Here is a 20,243-nt window from a genome sequence, read left to right on the forward strand (position 1 = left end):
TTTTCATCTCAGTCCCCTCCAGGCCTCCAGGGGGGCACTGTGGTCTGGCAGGATCATGGAGTCAGAGTTCCCGGGACCCTGGCTGACTCATCTTCCTCCTCTGCACCAGAGACGGAGTCTACTGGTCTGAGTTTTTGCCTGAGCTATTTGCCTGTAGAATTAAGCCCCTGTTTTTACAGGGGGGAACACTAATGATTTTCTAGGGCTCTCCAGTGAGAGGGCGCTTGAGACCGGTTTTCCACACAGGCATTTGGAGGATGGTGCTCCTTACTGGCGAAGAGAGGGGCATTTCTCCAGAGAGGTCCCAAGGACTGGTGGCAAGCCTTGGAGGGGACAGGGCTGGTCCTTAGACCTCTGCTGCTGGCCCAGGTTGGACTACGGTTGGGGCTAGGACAGCAGAGGGGAAGAGTCCAAGTATTTTTCACCCCTTGCCTGGAAGGCCCCCCAGTTCCCTCCCCTCCATACTCAGTCTTTGCCTCACTTAATTCCTGCAAGTCCAGGAGGAGGAATTCACCTCCTAAGAGGCCCTTCCTGCTCCTCCAGGGGTTACAGTCCCTCCACTATCCCCCCACTGTCCTGAGCTCTTACAACTGGGGTGTAATCACTGGTTTGCTGACCAGACTTTTTTTTTTTTTTCTTTTTTGAGACCGGGTCTTCCTCTGTCGCCCAGGCTGGAGTGCAGTGGTGCGATCTCAGCTCATTGCAACCTCTGCCTCCCGGGTTCAAGCAAGTCTCCTGCCTCAGCCTCCCGAGTAGCTGGGACTACAGGCACCCACTACCACGCCTGACTAATTATTTTATTTTATTTTTTTGTAGAGATAGGGACTCTCTATGTTGCCCAGGGTGGTCTCAAACTCCTGGGCTCAAACAATCTACCCACCTTGGCCTCCTGAAGTGTTATACAGGCATGAGCCACTGCTCCAGGTCTCAGACTATTTTTTATAAAAGAGCATTATACTGTTTGTCCTTAGGACCTAGGACAGTCCTAAGCTGTGGCTAATATCTAGTGAATGAATGAATGGATCAGTGAATTAATGAATGTGGCATTTTCAATCCCTACTTTGGGACCTGAAATCCTAAGTCTCCCAGCCCAAACACCTCTTGGGCCTTTTCCACAGGGTGTTCTCTTGGGGTTCCAGACAGGCAGACCTCAAGTAAGTACCCCAGAAGCTGTCACTAAATCTGCCCCTGACCCCCGCCCCCCATCTGTCTTCACAGCACCTTTGCTCCAGCACCCGGGAACCCATTTGACTCCCGAATCCCCACTGCCCCTCCCTTTTCTGGCCTCTCTTTCGGAAACACCTTTTTCCTGCCTCCATTAGGCCGCTGTGTTTCCTGCACAGGAAGAGGGCCTTTTGATTCCAGGGTGCTATTTATAGCAACCGTCCCTCCTTCTGAGCCTCACTAAGGTAGGGGTGATGGCGCAGGGGATGGGGATAGAAAATGCTTGGGACTTTCCAGGGTCCTGGTCACCAGGAGAAGGGAGCTGAGTTCCCAAATGAGGGACAGAACCTAGAGGAAGCTTCTGACCCCCAAAGTGGCTTTCCCTCCTGACTTTCCCATGTCTGTTAGTAGCTCCACAGCTCTCCTAGGTCCCCAGACTCAAAACCTCAGAGCTTTAGAGTCAAGGAGTTGTGGGATTTACATCTGGGAAGACATTACAGATCATTTTGTAGATGAGGAAACTGAGGTCCAGAGAGAAGAGATTTGAATGACGTCACACAGAATGTTAAAAGTAGGTCTCTGGCTAAAATCTCCCCTGATTCTTGCCTTACCTGTAACAATGACAAAGGACTGCCTCCTTCAATCTCTCGAGGCAGGTGACATGTTACGGGTTGAATTGTGTCACCAAAAAAGATAATTGAAGCACTAATTCCCAGGGTCTCAGGACGTGACCTTATTTGGAAATAGGGTCATTGAAGAAGTAATTAGTGAAGATGAGGTCATACTGGAGTAGAGTGAGCTCCTAATCTGATATGACTGCTGTATTTATAAGGAGAGGGAAATCTGGACATAGACATACACAGAGAGAAGAGGATGTGAAGGCCTCAGGGAGGAGATGGCCATGCAGTGGTGGAGGCAGAAATCAGAGTGATGCGTCTCTACGCCAAGGGATGACAAGGATTGTCAGCAAATACCAGACACTAGAAGAGGCAAGGAAAAATTCTCCACTAATTTCAGAGGGAGTGTGACCCTGCCAACACCTCGATTTCAGACTTCCAGCCTCCAGAACTGAGACCATAGATTTCTGTTTCATTAAGCCACCCAGTTAGTGGTACTTTGTTACCGCAGCCCTAGCAAACTGATCACTTGATGGATAAGGACTCTAAGACTGAGGCAGGTTAAATGAATTAATTACCCAGGTTATACACCAAAAGGTGCAGGAGGGACTCAACTCTCAGTCCAGTGCTCTTCCAAAAAGACTGCACAGCTTTTGGATTCTGCGTTCTGTTGTGTCCCTCCCACGTTCCACAGTCATCCAGTCCTGTTGGGTTTTCCTTTGTAAAAAGTCTCTCCCACAGCTCTTCTTTCCTTCGCCCGCAGGGTCGTCCTAGCCCAGACTTTGCATGTCAGGAATGTGATGGTACATCTACTGGCCCAACTCTCCCTCTTGCAAGCCCCTAGTTGGTCCTACACCTCTTTATGGAATGCCCACTGCTTGTTAGGTTCTGTGCTATGTGCTGGCTTCCCATCGGTGAACGGAGCAGACGTGGTCCCTGCCATTAGGGCCGTACTACTGGTAAAACAGCTTCATCATGTCACTTCTTGGCTCCAGGTCACCAGTGTCTCCCCACCATAGGCTCCAGTCTTGCACGTGGACCTGTGTTTCCCACATGCGGGGCCAGACACCCCTGTCTTTCAACACATGTCAGCTCAATTCAGATTAGAGAATAACATTCTGTCTTATGGGGAAATCAGGGGCCCCTCTACAAATGGTCTGAACTTTCCAGCTCCAGGAGATAAAGGCAGCTCCAGTCCGTGGAGGGAAGAAAAGGCATTATGGTCTTTTACAGCAAGACACAGAAATGGGGAAGTTGTCTGGGAACAAAGAAGGTGACACTGGACACTTTAAAGATCCACTAAGGACTGACCAGCTTAACTCTCAAAACCCTGGCAGATACTCTGTTGATGCTCGATAAATGTGAATCCTACCGCAATTAAAGGAATCTAAAGTTTCCTCCCATAAACAAACTGTGGCACATTCATACGTCAGAAATTAAAAGAAGCAAAATACATCATTCAGCATGGATGAATCTTGAAAACATTATGCTGAGCTAAGAAGCCAGATACAAAATAGAACCTACCACATGATTCCATTTATATGAAGTTCAAGAGGAGGCAAAACTAATGTATGATGATACGAATCAGAACACGGAGACAGTGAGTGGGAGCGCATTGACAAAAGGGACAGGAGGGAAATTCTGTGGGTTGGTGGAAATGTTCCATATCTGGATCGGGTGTGGGTCACATGGGTGTATTCATTTGTCAAAAACACATCGATCTGTGCATTTCACTGTTTGTAAATTATACCTCAATTAAAATAGAACAGAATAGAATAAAAGAAGAGAAAAGGATTCCCTACTTCTCGGTTGGAACACACAGTGGCTGGCCTGTTGCAGGTGAACAGACCCTCAGATTTTCTCCTGCTTCTCTCTCTAGACCTGAAATCTGGCTCAAGCTCTGTTCACTCCTCTGGCTGAGTTTAGGCAGCAGCCCAGGCTCTCTACAAAGAGGCAGATGGAAGCAAATAAAGCCGGCAGCCCCCGCCCATGGGCCACTGAGCACAGGCTCTGTCTGGTTTTGTGAGTCAGGCCTTCACCTCAGAGGTATCCAGGCTGAGCCCTCCCTGGTGTCTTATTGCCATGGAGATGGCCCCAGCCTGCATTTTGGCCCACAAGCCTGAGTTTATCATTTCAAATCTCCCACCTTCCCATATATTTTGCCTCAGCCACATCTGTGGCTGGCTCCTCCTTCCAGAGCGAAGCGGGTGCTATTTATAATGCCCTGGAAACACAGCCTGGGCCAGATAATGGGCCAGTGTTGCCAAACAAAACCCCAGGCCACTCCGCCCCCCTCGTCCCCTGGAGGCCTGCAGTCTGGAGCCCAGAAGGGCCAGAGGGACCATAGATCTTAGAGTCAGCACCATAGACAACCCTTCCACCCGTCCATCTGACCCTCAGACAGGGAAGCATCCCCCGTCTGGTACGTAAACATCCATTTGGGGATAAATCTACCCCGAAGTATAGTCTGCATGGCTGGGGCTGAATGAGGCATCCTTGGCTTCGCTCCATCGCTTTGCCTGTCCGGTGTACATTCAGTGGATCAAGGATTTATTTTACACATGGGGGTGCAGCGAGCCACGGGGCATCCAGATTAAGGACCATGAGAATGACCAACATTGGCTCTAGACCAGAGGGTGCTTAACACCTTCTAGAATGATCTTCACATTCTCTGGCCTGAGTATTATTGCCCGCATTTTACAAGAAAATTGAGGCTCAAGGAGGTTGTAGGAACCCAGGTCAGACTGACTCCAAAGCCTGTGCATTACCCCACATGCCTCAGAGGCCCAATGTCAGGGAGAGGTCAAGGAAGCAAAGAGGTGGCCCCTAAACAAGCCAGGGAAATTCAGGACCGACAGTGCTCCCGTGGGCAGGAGAAAGGGAAAGGACATTCCCTTTACCCACCTCAGCTTAAAGGCATCCTTTACCCCCAACCCCACCACCCTGCCAAGTAATCAATCAACAAATGTTTGCTGAGTCCCTACTGTGTACCAGAACCCAGCTAAGCTACTTCCAAGTGCTAAGAGCGGCCAACTGAGAGTGGCCTTGTGGGCTTTCCTCTGCCCTGGGAGGCCTTTCCCAGACTATCAGCATGCCGGCCCCGACCCGGCCTCTGGCCCCCTCCCTGCCATCCCAAACACAGAGGCCTTTGTCTTTGTCACAGTCTCTGCGGCCAGCTCAGCAGTGGCCATTCCCATCCACTTCCCACAGCCACCCCCAACTCTGTGGTCACTTTCTAGGCCTCCCTATGGCCCCTGATTTCTTTCTGGCCATGGCCAGCAAGAGGAAGTGGAGAGATGACTAAGAGGGGTGATGTGGCATCTTGGTGATGACATTTAGAAAGGAGATTGGTAATGAGTGAGAGAGACACTGATTCTCACAGGAGATGTGTAAATCAGGAGGGACCGGCTCATTAGCTCCAGACCAGCTAAAAAGCAGAGAAGTTTTAATGGGTTGCCAGCCTAACACAGGCCTAAATTCATGCACAATGGTAATTTTCAACTCTGATGAGAAAATGAGAAACAGAACCTCAAAACATAACACTTTTACATTGTTTTTTTGGCTGGGTAAAAATGAGCAGGAGTGATAAAATTGGTGATGTACTTTAAAGTAGCTTTTATTGAAAAATAAATCTTAAGGATTTGTCAAAATAAATGCGATAGCAAAATAAATTTAAAAGCTCAATATGATTTCTGCATTTGTATAACAGACATGATGTCTGTGGTTAAGTTCTATGAGCCATTAAAGACACTGTGGCACTGGGCGAGGTGGCTCATGCTTGTAATCCCAGCACTTTGGGAGGCCGAGATGGGAAGATCACTTGAGCCTGGGAGTTCCAGACCAGCCTGGGCGACATAGTGAGACCTTGTCTCTACAAAAAATGTAAAAGTTAGTCAAGTGTGGTGGTGTGCTCCTGTAATCCCAGGTACTCAGGAGGCTGAGATGGGAAGATCACTTGAGCCTGAGAGGTTGAGGCTGCAGTGAGCTATGATTGCATCACTGCACTCTGGCCTAGGCAAAAAAGTAAGACCCTTTCTCAAGAAAAAAAAAAAAAGACACCAGTCCACTGGCCCCTTCTGATATACACGACCCTGGAGTGTATTGGAAAGGACAAAGAACAGGAGTCGGAAGACTTGGGTTCCCCAACTCATTCCCTAAAGTTATGTGGCTTTGGCTAAGTTACTTAGCCTCTGAGTCCGATTTTGACATCTACAGAAAGGGAAATATTTGTCCTGCCCACCTCATAAGGGTGCCATGAAGAGTAAATGAGAGGATGGATATGAAGTCATTCAGCACGGACCATAGAGTAGACCAGAGGAACTGTTTCAGTGAAGGCCTGAGGAAGAACGCTGACAGCAGGATGGGATTCAGGTCATGGAACTTCAGTCAAGCCAACCTCCATCCTCAGGGTCAGGTTGTGACTGCTCCAGAGTGGTGTGGGTCTCAAACATTTGCCAAGAGACACCTTCAGGGCCATACACAGACCACCCACCTCACCTGTTCCCAGGACAGAAGGGGCAGAGCCGAGGAGCTTTTCAGAGGCCCTGCGTTCCACAATACAAACATAAAGCTACAAAATTGAAGTTAATCAAGATTTAATCAAACATCTATAAAAAGTAACACTGTGTCAACTTCTTCAGTACTTAAATTTAGCTTCCCAAAAATGCATTCTATTTGAAAATAATTTATAAGTAAATTTCTTCTTCTGATCCAGTAATTTCTGCAAATGTTCAGGGTTACCAAGAAATAGCCAATTTAAAATTATTAGTAAATGAATTGCTGATATCCAAATACCTTTTTATTTTTATTTTTTATTTTTTTTGAGACGGGGTCTCGCTGGGTCTCCCAGGCTGGAGTTCAGTGGCGCGATCTCGGCTCACTGCAAGCTCTGCCCCCGGGTTCACGCCATTCTCCCGCCTCAGCCTCCGAGTAGCTGGGACTACAGGCGCCCGCCACCACGCCCGGCTAGTTTTTTGTATTTTTAGTAGAGACGGGGTTTCACCATGTTAGCCAGGATGGTCTCGATCCCCTGACCTTGTGATCCACCCGCCTCGGCCTCCCAAAGTGCTGGGATTACAGGCTTGAGCCACCGCGCCCGGCCCCAAATACTTTTAAAAGTGAAATTATAGGCCGAGTATGGTGGCTCACACTTATAATCCAAATGCTTTGGGAGGCCAAGGTGGGAAGCAATCCTGAGGCCAGGAGTTTGGGACCAACCTGGACAACATAGTGAGACCCGGTCTCTACAAAATATAAAAAAATTAGCCGGGTGTGGTGGCAGGTGCCTGTAGTCCCAGCTGGTTAGGAGGTTGAGGCAGGAGAATCACTTGAGCCCCGGAAGCAAGGCTGCAGTGAGCCGCGTTGGTGCCATTGCACTCCAGCCTGGGCAATAGGTTGAGACCCTATCTCTTAAAAAAAAAAAAAAAAAAAAAGCTAAATTATATATATATTTTTAATTACAACAAAAATTTAGCAATTCACGTGGGATGTAGAGTGTGGGTGCGTCCTTCTGGGCATGCTGCGTCCTGGAGCTCTTTCTGGGTGAGCATGCCCAGTGGGCACCCAGGTCTTTTTTTTTTTGAGAAGGAGTCTCGCTCTGTCGCCCAGGCTGGAGCGCAGTGGAGCGATCTCGGCTCACTGTAAGCTCCACCTCCTGGGTTCACACCTTTCTCCTGCCTCAGCCTCCTGAGTAGCTGGGACTACAGGCGCCCACCATCATGCCCGGCTAATTTTTTTGTATTTTTAGCAGAGACGGAGTTTCACTGTGTTAGCCAGGATGGTCTCGATCTCCTGACCTTGTGATCTGCCCACTTTGGCCTCCCAAAGTGCTGGGATTACAGGTGTGAGCCACCGTGCACAGCCGGCACCCAGGTCTTAAGACAGTCCTCTCTCTGCTTAGCATTGCAGAAAAGCTTCCTCCAAGGCCAGGTCTTTTGTCCTGCTCGCCTCTGTGTATTTAGAAACCAAAAGGCCACACACGTTGGCGCATGCCTGTAATCCCAGAACTTTGGGAGGTTGAGGCAGGTGGATCGCTTGAGCCTAAGAGTTTGAGACCAGCCTGGCAACATGGCAAAACCCCATCTCTAAAACAATGCAAAAATTAGCCAGACGTGGTGGTACATGCCTGTAATCCCAGCTACTGGGGAGGCTGCGGTGGGAGGATCATCTGAGCCTGGGGAGGTTGAGGCTACAATGCACCATGGTTGTTCCACTGCGCTCCAGCCTGGGTGACAGAGTGAGACCTTGTCAAAAAAAAAAAGAAATAAAGAGAAGGAAGAAAGAAAGGAAGGAAGGAAGGAAGGAAGGAAGGAAGGAAGGAAGGAAGGAAGGAAGGAAAGAAGGAAGGAAAGAAAGAAAGAAGGAAGAAAAGAAAAATAAGAAACTAGAATATCTGAATCTAAAGCCTGCCTTCTTCACTACTATTATGGGTGGTCACCATCAAATTGTACAGAAGACCTTATAATAATAAGCAACAGTTTCCTGTCCCACCTCTTCCCAACTCCATTCTATTGTGCAAATAGTTTTCTGTTATTAGTTCCTTTGGTGGTTATCCACGTAAACTCTAGATAACATACTAATAACTATTCTGTTTTGCCACCTATAGACAATATCTATCATTACCAAAGAAGTTAGACAAGTTTAGAGCACTTACACTAAACCCAACTCTCTTTCTCCTTTTCTTCCTCCCAATATTTGATTTTAGTTACTTTTATGAGTTATCTTGTACCTTTGATCTTAACATTTGGTTTCTTGTTTTCTAACACTTTGACAGACTCTTGAATCCCTTCAGTAGAAGAGGAGAGTATTAGAGGCCTTCCTCTTTCCTCTTCTACCTCTCTTCTTCAGTCAGTAACACCTTTATTCACTTTAAGTACTTTTTTAAGAGATGGGATCTTGCTCTGTCACCCAGGCTGGAGTGCAGTGGTGCAATCATAGCTCACTGCAACCTCAAACTCCTCGCTGGGATCAAGTGATCGCTCCTCCTGCCTCAACTTCCCAAATAGCTGTGGCAGGAGGACCATACTATAGGCATGCGCCATCATGCCTGGATAATTTTTTAATGTTTTGTACAGATTATGGGGGTGAGTCTTGCTAAGTTTCCCAGACTGGTCTTGAATTCTGGCATCAAGCAATCCTCCTGCCTTGGCAATTACACCTTTATTGATTGTTATTTACAGCCTGCCCAGCAACTACAACGAAGTATATTGAGCTCTGCTTAAAGATTATCAGTAAATGTCATTTACATGATCATGACTACATAAATATTATTAAATTCCACTCTTAGAGCCTCACTTTCCTCCTCTGTCAAATGGGGACAGCATAGTATGTGCTAACACCTCATAAGACCTAGTGGGCCGGGGGCAGTGGCTCACGCCTGTAATTTCAGCACTTTGGGAGGCCGAGGTGGGTAGATCACAAGGTCAGGAGTTCAAGACCAGCCTGTCTAAGATGGTGAAACCCCATCTCTACTAAAAACACAAAAATTAGCTGGGCATGGTGGCAGGTGCCTGTAATCCCAGCTACTCAGAAGGCTGAGGCAGAGAATTGCTTGAACCTCGGAGGCAGAGGTTGCAGTGAGCCGAGATTGCGCCACTGCACACTAGCCTGGGCAAAGAACGAGAATCCATCTCAAAAAAAAAGAAAAGAAAAGAAAAGAAAAAAAGGCCTAGTGAAGAGGATACAGAATGTGTGGAATGTGAATGATGCAGGTTTTTACAAATATAACCTCTTATTTTTCTATCATTATTACATACGACATGCAGCATGGAGTGGTAATAATGGCTCATACCATTTGGGCAGCTTAGATAACTCTCTGAACTGCAATTTCCTAACCAGTAAAATGGAGAGAATACTAGTACCTATCTTGCAAAGTTGTTGGAACGATTACATGAAATGATATAAGTCAAAGTGCCTCTCTTCCCGTGGATCACTATCCCAGTTTTAGGGATCATGACCTTATTTCCCTTTTGCTGAGAGAGAAAATTTCAATTTAGGCCCTAACTCAGCAGGCTATGGATTGAGAAAAAGTATACAGCACTCTCAAAAAGGCATTTGGAGCCGGGCACGGTGGCTCAAGCCTGTAATCCCAGCACTTTGGGAGGCTGAGACGGGCGGATCACAAGGTCAGGAGATCGAGACCATCCTGGCTAACACGGTGAAACCCTGTCTCTACTAAAAAATAAAAAAAACTAGCCGGGCGAGGTGGCGGGCGCCTGTGGTCCCAGCTACTCCGGAGGCTGAGGCAGGAGAATGGCGTAAACCCGGGAGGCGGAGCTTGCAGGAGCTGAGATCCGGCCTTGCACTCCAGCCTGGGCGACAGAGCCAGACTCAGTCTCAAAAAAAAAGATCCGGCTCAAGCCTGTAATCCCAGCACTCCAGCGGGCTCACAAGGTCAGGGCGAGACCACAGTGAAAGCTACAGACTCAGTCCTAGCTACTCAGGAGGCTGAAAAAAAAAAAAAAAAAAAAAAGGCATTTGGGAAACTACTGGAAAACCTGATTATGGCCATATATGAAACAGTTCTGTCAAATCCAGTATTAATGGACGTGATTGTGGTACTGTAGTTTCATAGAAGAATGTTTGGCTGGGCGTAGTGGTTCACACCTGTAATCTCAGCACTTTGGGAGGCCGAGGTGGGCGGATCACCTGAGGTCAGGAGTTTGAGACCAGCCTGAACAACATGGAGAAACGCTGTCTCTACTAAAATTACAAAAAAATAGCTGGGCATGGTGGCACATGCCTGTAATCCCAGCTACTTGGGAGGCTGAGGCAGGAGAATCGCTTGAACCCAGGAGATGGAAGTTGCAGTGAGCCGAGATTGCGCCATTGCACTCCAGCTTGGGCAACAAGAGTGAAACTCCGTCTCAAAAAAAAAAAAAAAAGAATGTCCTTGTTCTTTGGAAATAACATGCTTAAGTGTTGAAGGATTAAGTATCATGATGTCAACAAATTACTTTTTTTTTTTTTTTGAGACAGAGTTTCGCTGTATCTCCCAGACCGGAGTGCAGTGGTGCCATCTCGGCTCACCGCAACCTCTGCCTCCCGGGTTCAAGCGATTCTCTTGCCTCAGCCTCCTGAGTAGCTGGGACTACAGGCACCCACCACAATGCCCGGCTAATTTTTGTATTTTTAGTAGAGACGGGGCTTCACCATCGGAGTTTGGACCAGGATGGTCTAGATCTCCTGACCTCGTGATCCACCCACCTTGGCATCCCAAAGTTCTGGGATTACAGGTGCGAGCCACCAGGCCTGGCAACAAATGAGTTTTAAGTGGCTCAGAAAAATATTATATAGATTGATTGATATAGAGAGCAATCTAGCAAAATGTCAACAATCAGTGAATGTAGACATTCATCTTGCTAGGCAGTCTTTCACCTTCTCTACTTATCTGACAGTTTTCAAAATAAAACCTTGTGTGTGGGGGGAGCTTGCACCATAGGAAAGCACCTTAACTGTCATGTAGCCCTTTCCCCTCCCCCTGGGAACTAGGCATGGGCCTTGAGGGTGCAGCTTCCACAGTCTCACCCAGTGAGGTCGGGATAAGTGTGGCTGACACCTTCCTAAATCTCCTTGGTAAAGCAGACTATACCCAGAGGGTGATGAAGAGCACAAAAGGCCGGGGTCCAACGGGCAGCATGCAATAGTGCGGAGTGTGCCATGCAATCCAGCCCTCCTCCTGAAGCTCTGGGGAAGGAGAGCCAGAGGGCCTTACAGAATGGTCCCAGATGAGAGACAAGGCAGGCAGCTGCTTCCTGTGGGTCCTGGCTGGGGCCCCCTAACCGTGTGTCTCATCAGCTGTCTCTCCTTTGTTAAAGGAAAAGCAGGAAGAGAGCAGTTGGTATCTTGGCATTACCCAGAACCCAGATACTCCTTCCCAGTCAACTCAATTATCTGCACCAATGAACTGGGAAAAAGGCACCGGTAACTGACTCTTGCAATCATTTATTATGGACCTATTCTATGCTATGCTTGACGTCTACCAAAAAATTAGATAACACCAAAACAAGATGAAATAACTAAACAACAAACAGTAAATAGCAAAGATACAGTCAGACTCTCATTCCTTTATGCCTTCATTTATCCCTTCTAAGTCAGCCCAGTTCTCAGGTTTTCAGGGGCAATCTACAAATTGAAAAGAAAATCTGCTAATAAATAGGTGATCTGCCTATGGCTGACCTGTGCCAGTAATCTCATAAGTGGAGTGGTGCACCTCATTCTGGACACACCTTCAAACAAGAGAAACTAGCATTTTAAGGGTGATGCGTATAATGAGGAAGGTAAGTAAGAAATAGGATGAGGCTGGGCGTAGTGGCTCATGCCTGTAATCCTCAACACTTTGGGTGGCAGAGGCAGGAGGATCACTTGAGGCCAAGAGTTCAAGACCAGCCTGGCCAGCATGCATCTGGAAAAGAAAAAGCTGCATGCCTGGGTGACAGAGAGAGACACTCTGTCTCAAATGAGAAAAAAAAAGAAAAGAAAAGAAAAAAGATTAAATCTGGCATTTATTAAGCACACACATTGAGCATCCCAGAGACTGAGTCAGGTCTGACATGGTCTCATTTGATTCATGCAATCACTCTTTGACTATATTTTTTGAAATTGCCAGATCATAGGAATCACTGTTGCAGGTGTGGGGTTGTGGAGTGGTAAGGAGAAGAGAGAAGAGGTTAAGATTAACAGCTGAGGCAAGTTGGAAAACACTGTCCCAGGAGTAAGGGATTTTCAGTCCACTTTTCCTGGGGAAGAAACAGAGTCTCTAAGAGGTTCCATGGCCTGCCTAAGGTCACACAGAGCATAGCAATGACACTCATGTGGAGGATATAATTTCAATTGCCAATATTTCCTAAATGCTCATCTTGCTAAGGACTTCAGGTGCAAAGTCAATGTTTGAACCTTGACTTCAAGTCTTGGTTATGTCATGGTCCACAATCTTGCTATTACATCATACATCAATCTTCCTTGAAAAAACCTGGGGACGCATCCAGTGAAGATCTGAAGGAAGTGGGGCTAACGAGACCAGAGAAGAAAAGATGGCTACAGATGCATGGTAGTTGTTCCCAAATATTGAAAGGCTGACCCTTTGTAGGCAATCACACTTATTCTGCACGACTTATTTTGAATATCCTCCACTTTATTCAGGGATGCATTTTGGTGAAGCCCGCTAAGCTTTTGGGATCTTTTACCAATGGGTGGAAGTCATGTCCATGACAGATTAATGTAAGGAGGAACTCCGAAAAACCGAGCTGTCCAAATATGGAATAAGATGATTTCAACATAGTGTTGCAGGGAATGCCCTAGCAACAGAGGTGTCCAAGCTGGATGACCTCTGAGGGGGATGTTTTAGGGGGATTTGATGTATCTGGAATAGAAAAAACTACATGACACTTAAGGGTCTTTCCAATTTTGAAAGTTTAATTCTACGGAAGTTGGCATTTACTCTATTTACGAATGGATTTTAAAATCAGGGAAGGGATGTAAAGTGGGTCAGTATTACTGACCAGATGGGGAGGGAATTGCATCATTGAAAGCTGTGACCAGTCAAGGGTTCCAGGGAATAAATCAGCTCAACCATTGAGTAGTTCTAACCCTCACAGTGCATCAGAATCACCTAGGGAGCTTTTTAAAATGACAGACACTGAAGCCACATTCCAAACCAAGTGAAGCTGAATCTCTGGGGATGGGCCCAGGAATCGGTAATTTTTAAAAGCTCCCCAGGTGGTGCTAATGTGCAAACCAAGACGGAGAACCCCTGAGCTAGAGGAAATGAAGCCCGCGCTGAGGCTGGGCGTGGTGCCCTCTGAGTCTCAGAACGACCAGGAATCAGTTCATCTCTGCATCAGGGCCAGTGTGGCCCCTCCGGCTAGAGGGAGTTGGTGGGAAATTGGAAGACAGGAAGATAAAGCTCTTTAACCCTTTAATGCCTAACTTCTTGTTATTAAAAAATGTTTACAAATTCATAGAGATGGGAAGTAAAATGGTGGTTGCCAGGGCCTTGGGGAGGGGGGAAGGGGAATGGAGAGTTACTCTTTAATGTATAGAGTTTAAGTTTGGGAATGTAAAAAAGTTCCTGAGATGGCTGCTGGTGATGGTTATACAACAATGCAAATGCATTTAATGCCACTGAACTAATGCCACTTAGAAGTGGCTAAAATGGTAAATTGTAGGTTGTACATATTTACCACAATATAATTTTTAAATGTTTAAAGTACACTAATCATAATGAAAAGTATAGTTAAATACGTCAACCAACCCTAATGTACAATGGTAGCACTTAGTCAAATTTTATCATCTTTTTAAAGAAAAAAAAATGAAACTTTGCAGATTAAAAAAAAAAAACAAAACCTTCAGAGGGATTTATCCCAGGAATTAAAGAGTGGTTCGACATAAGAAAAACAATCAGTGTAATGTCCCACACTAATACAATGAAGGAAACAGAAAGCAAGTCACATGATTATCTCGAGTGATACAGAAAAAAAGCATCTGACATAAAATTCAACACCCATTTATGATTAAAAAAAAATTCTTGGAAAACTAGAAATAGAAGATGATTTCCTCAACACAGAAGACATTTATGAAAAGCCCACGGCTAACATCACACTCACCGGTGAAAGGCTAAAATCCAGAAATCCCCCTAAGATCAAGAACAAGGGAAGGATGCCTGCTTTCACTGAAAGTTCTAGCCAGAGCAATTAGGCAAGAAAAATAAATAAAAGGCATTCAAATTGGAAAGGAAGATGTAAAACTATTTCTATTCACAGCTGACATGATCCTATGTATAGAAAATCCCAAAGAATCCAAAAACAAATAAGCTGCTAGAGCTAATAAATTCAGCAAAATTGCAAGGGACAAGATCAACACACAAAAATCAGCTGTGTTTCTACACACCAGTAATGCACAGGCCAAAAAGGAAATTAAGAAACAATTCCATTTATGAAAGCTTTCAGAGCATCTGAGGATTGGATATCAGAACAGTCTTGCAGTCTTTTGAAGTGGAATCATCTTGTTAGTAACGGTCCTTGGCAGAGGCACATGCATCAGCGCCTTTAATTTTGTATGCATATTAGTGCATCTCATATTAAAATTAAGTAGAGCAAATAGATTTGATGGGGATGGTAGTGTGAACTGCACAGGACATGTGTCAGAACCTGAACCACATCCACAGGCAGGTCAGAGTGGCCTGAGTCTCAGCCATCCTGCCTCGCTTCACGTCTCAAGAGTCACAGGAAGCTGGGAAGCAAAATCGCAGGCCTCTCAGAGGAAATCAGGTCTGAGTCAGCCTTCCCAGGAGGTTAAGGGAACAGATTAGGCCCAGGAAACTGTTTACCGTGGAGGGTGTTTTTCGCTAGACTAGTTGGAGGGGTATTTTTAAGTCGAAGAAGGAACTAAAAGTGTTTTTAATTATTATTTTTTGTGTGCGACTAGGGGCCAGAAAGACGAAGTGTTTGCCAAGTATTGCCACATTTCTTAGCTCTCCATGTTGAAAAGCTGATAGGTGGTTCCATCCCAGAGATAGCTCTCTTGACCCTTGCTATGTTTCTGTTCCTCTCTCTCTTGCTAACAGCTAAGTAACATCTGCTGAGATGGAAACACTAGGAAGATAAAACTTCCCAGTGATTTGTTGAAAGGGAATGAGCCCTAAACTGAAAGCCAGAAGCCCTGCATTCTAGCAGGGCTTCTGCAGTACCCCAGCTGTGTAGATCTGAGTCCATCCCTTCCCTTCAGTGGGCCTTCATTCTTGTCTGTAAAGGGGAGAAGGGCAGGGGTTGGGAGGAGTGGAGATCCTTTCAACTTTGACATTCTGATTTTTCTTAAAGGCCAAACCCTTACAAGAATTCAAAAGAACTTTAAAAGAAGAGGGGAGTGACACTGATTGGAAATAGGAAGGCGAAAAGAGCGACAAATTATAAAAGATGGATAGGAGACTTTTCTATTATAGGCCACTCCTTTCTACTGGGCCCAAACTGAGTTGATACCAGAGGTTCACAGGGACTCAGGAGGGGGCCAGATTAGGCAAGGAAGGAAAAACAGCACAAAGAGTGACAAAGAGTGACAAAGTTTAACTCTTGTCACCCAGGCTGGAGTGCAATGGCGTGATCTCGGCTCACTGCAACCTCTGCCTGCCAGGTTCAAGCAATTCTCCTGTCTCAGCCTCACAAGTAGCTGGATTACAGGTACCTGCCACCATGCCCAGCTAATTTTCATATTTTTAGTAGAGACAGGGTTTCACCACGTTGTCCAGACTGGTCTCGAACTCCTGACCTCAGGTGATCCGCCAGTCTTACGGGCATGAGCCACTGCACCTGGCCAAAACAGCATTCTTGTTTTCAGTTTCCCCAGGCCAAGGCTTACCAAAGAAGCCAGATCCCAGAAAAAGCCCAAATATTCAAAGCTTGCCTACTTATCTGTGGGCAAATCAACACTTTTTTTTTTTGAGACGGAGTCTCGCTCTGTCGCTGAGGCTGGAGTGCAGTGGCCCAATCTCAGCTCACTGCAAGCTCCGCCTGCCGGGTTTATGCCATTCTCCTGCCTCAGCTTCCCAAGTAGCTGGGACTACAGGCGCCCACCACCATGCCCGGCTAGTTTTTTGCATTTTTTAATAGAGACGGGGTTTCACCATGTTAGCCAGGATGGTCTCGATCTCCTGACCTCGTGATCCGCCTGTCTCGGCCTCCCAAAGTGCTGGATTACAGGCTTGAGCCACCATGCCCTGCCACAAATCAACATTTTTAGGGACTGTGTTTTGAGGGAAAAAGAGGTGGAGGGGGTCTGGGGGAGCAAATCAACTCCCAAAGAATGAATAAATGGCACTAAGTGAGATGGGAGGCCTTTGAAAGCTACTTAGTTTTTCTCCACAATTTTATTAATTTGGCAAACATCTATAAAGTGCGTACTGTGTGCTGAGTGTTGTGGATGGTCAGATAGGGTGTTTGGCTGGAAGGTACTCACAGGAAGATAGGCGTGTGCACAAACACCCAAATATCTAAAATACAAAGCATGGCACACTGACAATCAACAAAAACAAAAACAAAAACAAAAAACGCAAAGCGGAATGTGAGACTTGCCCCAAGGGAAATCAGATAAACTGCTGAAGAAGTTCAGATTAGGGGCTGTTCTCTTTCACCTGGAAATGGTGCTCTCTTTCACCTGGTGTTCTCTTTCACCTGAAAAGTTCAGGAAATAGACCCTACGGGCTGGAGCACAAATCTGAAAAACCTTCTTCATTCTTCCAACAGTAGCAATTTTTCCTGGCTCCACTTTACAGAAGTGAAAACCAGGACAGAGACGTGAGGAATTATTTGCCCTCTGATCATCCAGGTGATTAGCAACACAGCCAGATAGAGAACTACAAGCTGATGATTGAGAACTTCCCCTAGAAACCGGTGGTGAAAGCACATATCACTAGGAAGCTCATCTTAGAAGACAAAATCCACACAGCTGTTCCCTCTGTCTCTCTTCTTAGGTCAATCCCAAAGACACACCAACCAAGTCAAAGCAGGGTTTTTTTTTTTTTTTTTTTTTTTTTTTTAAGTCATAAGCAAGCCGGAATCATATATATATATCTGGCCTAAAGTAAGCCAAGGTCTCTGCAGTGTCTCATCCTCCTCCTGGGGAGGCCATTCTTTGTGTGAAGTCTCCAGCCCCATTACAAGTGAATTGCAGGGGACCTCATGTAGGGGGAACAAGAGCTAGCCCACAAATAAAAACCCAGGAAAGCCCTCTGCTTTTGCACAGTGAATGAACGTGGGCCACAGGCTTCTCAGCATTGAATTTGAACGAGCCAATGGTATCCCAATCACTGAAACAGGAAGCCAGATAAACAGCATGTTATCAAGGGGGGATCCAGCTCTTCCCTTAAGCCGGCGCCAGCTGCGCCCTGTGACTATCCTAACAAAGTCCCATTGACTCACCAGCTGATTTTCCTGTGTTCGGCCCCGGGGGACAAGGAACCCTCTCTGCCGGGTGGACGTCACCCCTACACACCGCCCCCGCCACCCGCCACTCGCGTCCTCTCCAGTTCCAGCCTCCCCTCTGCCCGCTGCAGACTTGGCTGCTTCTTTATCCTATGACCAGTTTTTATCGGCTCTGAGGATTAGCAGGGACCAGAGCCCAAGCGTCGGGAGCGCTCAGGTGAGCTCCCCGTGATCACCCAACTTCTGCGTTCTCCTCCCTCCCCTCTCCTCTGGGACCACTTTCTCCCCTCCCAGACGCACCGGGCGGGCACCAGAGAGGACGGCCTCCGGGAGACTGGCGGGAGGGCGCTACTCGGCGCATCCCTGGGGTGCGGGGAACGTTTTCTGGAATGGCCCGCAAGGTCACCTGCCCCAGCTGTTCCGCTGGCTCCTGCTGGGATGGGAGGAGTTAACTCTTGCTTCAACGAAAGGCAGAGGTGAGGGTAGGGTATGTGCCTGTCGTGTAGGTGCGAGTATAAGAACGCAGCACCTGGTGTCTCCTGATGATAAGATCTCAACGCACTTTAAATTGTGGGTATTTCGCAACAAGGAAACTGAGGCTCAGAGGGACTGAAGTTAGGCAGCCCCCCAGAGAGTCAACTCCAGAATCAAACGCGCAGTCAGTCCCAAAGGGATCGAAGGGGCACACACCTTCCCGGGAAGCCGCGAGCATCTTGGTTGTTATTTATTCCGGCGCCTCTCCCGAGCCCAGCCCGCAGCCTTCCTCGGGCACCAACCTCCCCTACTCCGGGGCTTGGTCTCGACCGCTCAGGACCTGCCAGCCGAGCCCCGCAAAATGGGAAGCGGCAGACCCCCAGAACCGCGACCGCGCGACCGCCCCGCGCCGGCCACTCACCGGAGCGTCTGCCCGCCCGGGCTCCGGGATCGCGCCGCCGCCGCCGCGCAGAGTCGCGCATCCCCCGGGGCAGCGCGGGTGCGGGGTCCGCTTCTTGCGAGCACAAAGTTTCCCGGGGCTCCCCAGGCCGCCTCGGCCGCTCGCACCAGGGTTAGCGTCAGCCGCACTCTCCGGCCTCAGGCCCCGCACTAGGGCAGCCGCCGGTCCCAGCCCCACAATGAGGAGGGAGGCGGCATCCTGAACAAAGTGCCGTCCCCCCGGGCCCGGCGGCCGGGGCGGAGCCTCGTGACCCGCTGCCCCAGGCACACGCCGGCTGCCTCCACGGCGGGCCCAGGAGGGGAGTGCCCGGCGGCCGGGGGGTGGGCAGGAGGAGAGAATCTGCTCCGATCGCCCTGGTTTTCCTCCCCCTGCGCTGTGCCAGTTTAACCCGCAGAGGGGCGGAGGCATGGGTCCCTTCCAGACTTTGTCATTGGAAAGCTATTCCCGTAACCCTTTGCTGCCTTCGCCTTCCCGCCCCGCCTCCAGGCTGGCCGCAGAAAGGCGGCTGCTCGGTGGCGGACCCGCGAGCTGGCAGGGCAGGAAGCCTTTGCACAATTGAGCCTTTCCTTTGCCCGGGGACCCGCCACCGCCACTTCCAGGCCGGGCTTCCTCCCTCCCCCACATGTCGTCCGGGTATCGCTGGTTCAGCCGCAGTTCTTCGGGAGAAGGGGACAGATGGATGGGCCAGCCTCTCCACCCGACTTCTCACCCCGGGCACCCACCTCCTTTTTTTCTCCATCCCACTGAACCGTCATGCTGTCTGAGCTGGGACTCTTAGGTGCCAAGGAGAGGGGAGGCCCCGCAAGTGGCCCCGCAAATAGTAGGTGCTCAGTAAAATAAGTGACTTCTCCCCACCTTCCTGACAGCCGATGCCCCTCCTCCTTCTTCCAGGGACTTGGGAGTGGGAGGAGGGAGAAGAAGAGGAGAAAGGAAACGACATACCTGAGGAGAGTGAATGGGACGAAGGCCCTCAGCCAGAACCTACTGCAACCTCTCTGAAGCAGTGCAAGCCCCTTGCCTCCTGGCCTGGGGACTTCCAGAGTCTGCAGGAAGAAGGCAGAAGGAAGTCAGATGGCCTGAGCTTTGAAGCAGGCTTTGAGCTACATGGGAGAAAAGGAGTAGCTGTGGCCCAGGACCCAGCAGATTCCCCTGCTCCAGCCAACAAATATGAGGACTGATTTATTCCCAGGGCCATGGGGTTGCAAGTTGGAGGGCTGATGGATAGAAAGCAAAACTGTCTACTCCCTGGGAAGTCTCAGAGCTCTTTGCCAGCAAAGTCAGTGTGAGCAGAGTCAGGATGAGAGCCCTTGGGTCCTCCCTGAACGCCCCCACCCAGTCAGTCAGGCCATGGTGACTTTGAATATGGAGAGATGAGACACCTGACAATGGACAAGCAGTGACATTCAAGAAGTTCCCAATGGATCAGGGAAAAAGATTTGTTGTATGATTTTTGTCCATGAAGGGAGTGAATTGCCTTTTGGTGAGGGATAAGGGGGTGGACTGCAGAGTGACACCCTTACCCTCTGTATAAAAACTAGAAGTGTGGGCTCTTAAGGCAGACTACATGGGTTCAAATCCTGGCTCAATGATTTTTTAGCCATGAGAACTTAATGAACT

The 20,243-nt window shown here is 48.1% G+C and overlaps 2 protein-coding genes across 2 annotated transcripts in view; both read right to left on the minus strand.

Annotated features, from left to right (window-relative positions):
• NAV1 (neuron navigator 1) overlaps positions 1 to 18,777 on the minus strand; it is a 278,022-nt gene extending 259,245 nt beyond the window's left edge. The window contains exon 1 of the mRNA XM_050762167.1: positions 18,588 to 18,777. The gene's annotated coding sequence lies outside the window, so the exon portion shown is untranslated. The remainder of the gene's footprint in view (positions 1 to 18,587) is intronic.
• SHISA4 (shisa family member 4) overlaps positions 1 to 20,243 on the minus strand; it is a 429,323-nt gene that overhangs the window by 335,178 nt on the left and 73,902 nt on the right. The gene's annotated exons all lie outside the window — the stretch shown is intronic.

The sequence above is a fragment of the Macaca thibetana genome, chromosome 1, assembly GCF_024542745.1.
Source record: "Macaca thibetana thibetana isolate TM-01 chromosome 1, ASM2454274v1, whole genome shotgun sequence".
NCBI lineage: Eukaryota > Metazoa > Chordata > Mammalia > Primates > Cercopithecidae > Macaca > Macaca thibetana.